The 3,974-nt window shown below is 37.6% G+C and overlaps 1 long non-coding RNA gene across 1 annotated transcript; it reads right to left on the reverse strand.

Annotated features, from left to right (window-relative positions):
• Positions 1–2,827: 2,827 nt before the first annotated feature.
• On the reverse strand, positions 2,828–3,555 carry LOC126266045 (uncharacterized). Its single transcript, XR_007548519.1, has 3 exons — positions 3,371–3,555; positions 3,184–3,316; positions 2,828–3,115 (listed from the first exon to the last, which is right to left on the reverse strand). It is a non-coding gene; the product is annotated as an uncharacterized LOC126266045 (long non-coding RNA).
• Between the last annotated feature and the right edge of the window lie 419 nt (positions 3,556–3,974).

Raw genomic sequence — 3,974 nt, forward strand, 5'->3', positions numbered from 1 at the left:
GAAAAGAAATTACTGAGAGATTCCATGAACCTAGAAGAAAAATTACTGGAGAGTATGAAAGAGAGGCTGATGATGAAGACACTAGTAATTTAAAGACTGATCTAATGGAAAAACTAGAAAGAAATATATTAGAAAATTCTCAGCAAATAAACGAACCTGTTCAAAATTTGCAACAAAGGTTGTAGGAAATCACACAACAGTTAGAATAACTCCCAGTAAGACGAATTTCTACGAGCGTTCTGGATATGGAAAAGGATAATAAAATTGAGGCATGACGAACAATGTTCTCATTAGGAAGCAACCGGAAAACTTAAGGGAATGGATGTTGAGAAGAAACTTGTTGAACCACCAACATTTGAAAGTAAATCTCCATGGGCAACATTTCTTTTACAGTTTGAAGCGGCAGCCCTGTCAAATGAATGGAATGACGCTGAAAAAACAACACAGCTAATTCTGGCACTGCGGGGAGATGCTGCCGATGTGTTATTGCAAATGTCTGCCAATGTACACTTGGTGAAGCGGTTAGAAATGAGATTTGGGCAAACACATTTGGAGTATGTTTATCGCAGTCAACTGAAAAATCGTTATCAAAATCCTAATGAAATTCTTCAAGAATTTAGCGCTGATGTGGCTAGGCTTGTTCGCGCAGGCTATTCTTCTGCAACGGAAGAAATAATGGAAAGTTTGGCTGTCGACGCATTCATCGATGGATTAAGGGACCGAGACACTAGCAGGGCTTTGATTCTAAACCGTCCCCGTCGCCTTGTGGATGCCTTGGCTCGAGTTTTGGAATTCGAGGCGGCTAAAGTAAATTCCAGAAGTGTAGATCGAGTTCGCATAATAAACCAGGAAGAACAACCGGAGGAAGCTTTGCCACAGCGACGAAAGGACATCACGAGTAAGAAACAAATTCGTTGCTGGAATTGTGGGAAGTTGGGTCATATTCGTAGTCAATGTACAAAGAAGTTGAAGGATTCCGAATCTCGACCAAAGTGGGAAAACTAGATCGGGTCGATGAAAGGAGGCAACCGTAGATCCGTATCAATCATGCCCCAACAGATTTTCTTGTTGAACATCGAGCTGGAAAGAGTCATGGAAATGCCGATACTTTAACCAGACGTCCATGCCCAAAGAATTGTGGACACTGCAGTCGAGCGGAAGAAATGGAAGCTGCCGTTAGGAGAACCACGGTGATTGACGATCGTTGGAAGCCCGAAGAGGTTCTAAAAGATCAAGAAGATCTCCCTGATCTGAAGCATCTTCTTAGGTGGAAGAAAGATGAAGTAAGGCCAGGTTGGAACGTTGTCGCACAATATTCGCCCAGTATTAAGACATTGTGGGCAAAATGGGATTCGTTGGTGTTGGAGGATGGACTGTTGAATCGTGTAATCGAAAAAGCAGAAGGACGGGAAGAAAGAAAACAACCTCGTACCGATGAAGCGTGTGCCTGCAATCCTTGAAGAAATCCATTGTGGAACAACAGGAGGTCATTTTGGGAAGCAGTCACTGTTGCAGAAACATTGGTATAAGAGTGGATTTGCCGTTTTGGAACTCCTATGGAACTCCTATGCAACCGTGTGCGACATTCTGAAAATTAAGAAAACTAGGACGATGCTTTGCACCCGCAACCAGATGGAATGGTAGAACGCATGGATAGGACTATTATCAGATATCTGTCCAAGGTGGTATCCGACCATTAAAGAGATTGGGACCTCTACTTGCCCAATCACCTGCGAGCATTGTAATGGGACCTGAACTCAGGCTGCCATGTGACTTGAAGGCTTATGACAATAAGCAGACGCAGATGAGGTTTATCTCCGAAACTCCAGACACCATGGGAGGGACCCTATGAAGTTGTTGACCCGATCAACTATGTCATATACCGAATTAGAAAGCTACCAAGAGGAAAACCAAGGGTTGTTCATTTTAATCGATTGAGCAAATACGTGGAAACCGACAACGTGGATGTTTGTAAAGTTAAATCGATGCAAAAGAGGATGACATTTCGGCAAAGTTGCAACTTCCAAAGAGTCCAAGTTTGTTGTTACGAGAGTAAAGCAGCAAGATCCTTTCAAGACATCTATCGATTACGCCTTGGCTTATTGTGTGGCGGAAGGCCTACGAATATCCAAAGGAATTGTTTATACCTTTAAAAAGAGGTTTGGGCAAGTCGAAGAGCTAAGAAAGCAGGGCGGAACTGTTGAAGATGTTTTATATTTGAGAAGTAAGAGCGAAAATCAACATACTAGGAATTTCTTTTACCTGTTAACGAAGTCAACTTATCAAAGAGTGTGGAAATGCCTAATAAAATTAAAGAATATCCTGTTGGCCAAGAAAATTACTCAATTAGCAATTCCTAAATTGGCATGTAGTTTAGATGGGTTGGACTGGAAAACCATCACAAACATGCTCAAAACCGTCTTCGAAAACAGTGGCAACGAGATCCTAGTAAGCTGCTACCAACCTAGAGGGAGCATCAATTACAAAACTGTGAACTGCTATTTCTACATGAAAGAATACTGTAGAAATGGCTCATCATGTTCATATCGCCACCCTTGGAGAAGCAACGAAATGTCATTAAGGAAGGAGCAATGTAACGAGCCGCAAAAGAAGAATCGTAAGTAATAAGTATAAATATTTTTATATAGAATTGTCTCAAAACTTAGGTGACTGTTGGTATAAATTTCCTCAGGTGAGTGCCACCTATAATACGAAAACTGGACTAAAAAAATTAGTGTAATTTAACATTTGTACTAATTACATAACACAGACAATATATTCAATTGCATGAATACTATTGTAGTTTACATGAATGAATATAAAATTATTTAATAGTAATTAGCTTAACTTCAAAGTGAAATATGTTTTGTTAAAGTTAAATATTTAAATATAATTATTACCAGTTTTTAAATTAAGTAATTAAACAGAAACATATTTTTTAACTTTGTTTTTTGTGTTTGAAATGTATGTTAAAGAACATATTCTTGTCATATACATATAAAGAAAAGGTTACTAACCTTCAATAATTCATCTCGTTCCTTGCATAAATTGCAAAAACAGCATTATGGCATCGCGTCTAGAAATGATTTTTTTAAACCTCCATTGCCATCGTCACCTAAAATTGTTACCAATTTTACATATTCAAATTGATAAATTAATATGAACCAAAACAATTTATATTACGTTGAATCTCTCCATATTCTTAATTTAGGGCGCCAGAAGACTTTCAGATGGGGTGCCTTCGAAGAAACCACAACTTTTAGACACTAAAGTTCTATGCACAAACACGTGGTCCTTGGTTTTCCTCAGTTTCAAACTACAGTACATAAATTAGAATGTAAACAAAAAATACACAAACAGGAACACTCACCGTCATTAGGACAAATATAGCACACGTTATACAATCAGTATCCCTGGGGATGACGAAGAAAAACCTGGAAAATTAACCAACCACCTCGTGGTTGTTCCACTAGCAACTTTGTACACACTTTGTTTCCGGAATGACCACACTGGTGACACTCACAGAACACCCACATAGAAAAACTAAAAAGTACCAACCTAATGTTATAAACAAGAAACATTACTGAGCACGACTTCGCGATGAGGTCATGTTGCCACGTTGAACACGGTGTTGCCATTTCTTATAGATTACAGATATCTTTTTGTCCATTTGTCACTTTATAAAGGGTGGGAAACTGTCTATTTAAAATTTATATTAAAAGACTATAGGTTCCGTTTTTCTGATAGGATATAAAAATAAAATAATTAAATATTTTGCATAAATTTTATTATATATTCATGATAAAAACAAAAAAATGAAAAAAAAACACTATATATAAATGATACATAATACATCAAATAAATACTTATGGATGCATCACTTCGTTACTTATCTAAACTAATCTATACATATAAATAAAATTGAAGTGTCTGTTTGTAATATTGAAATAACCGTTTTTTACTATATGCATATG

The sequence above is a fragment of the Aethina tumida genome, chromosome 6, assembly GCF_024364675.1.
Source record: "Aethina tumida isolate Nest 87 chromosome 6, icAetTumi1.1, whole genome shotgun sequence".
NCBI lineage: Eukaryota > Metazoa > Arthropoda > Insecta > Coleoptera > Nitidulidae > Aethina > Aethina tumida.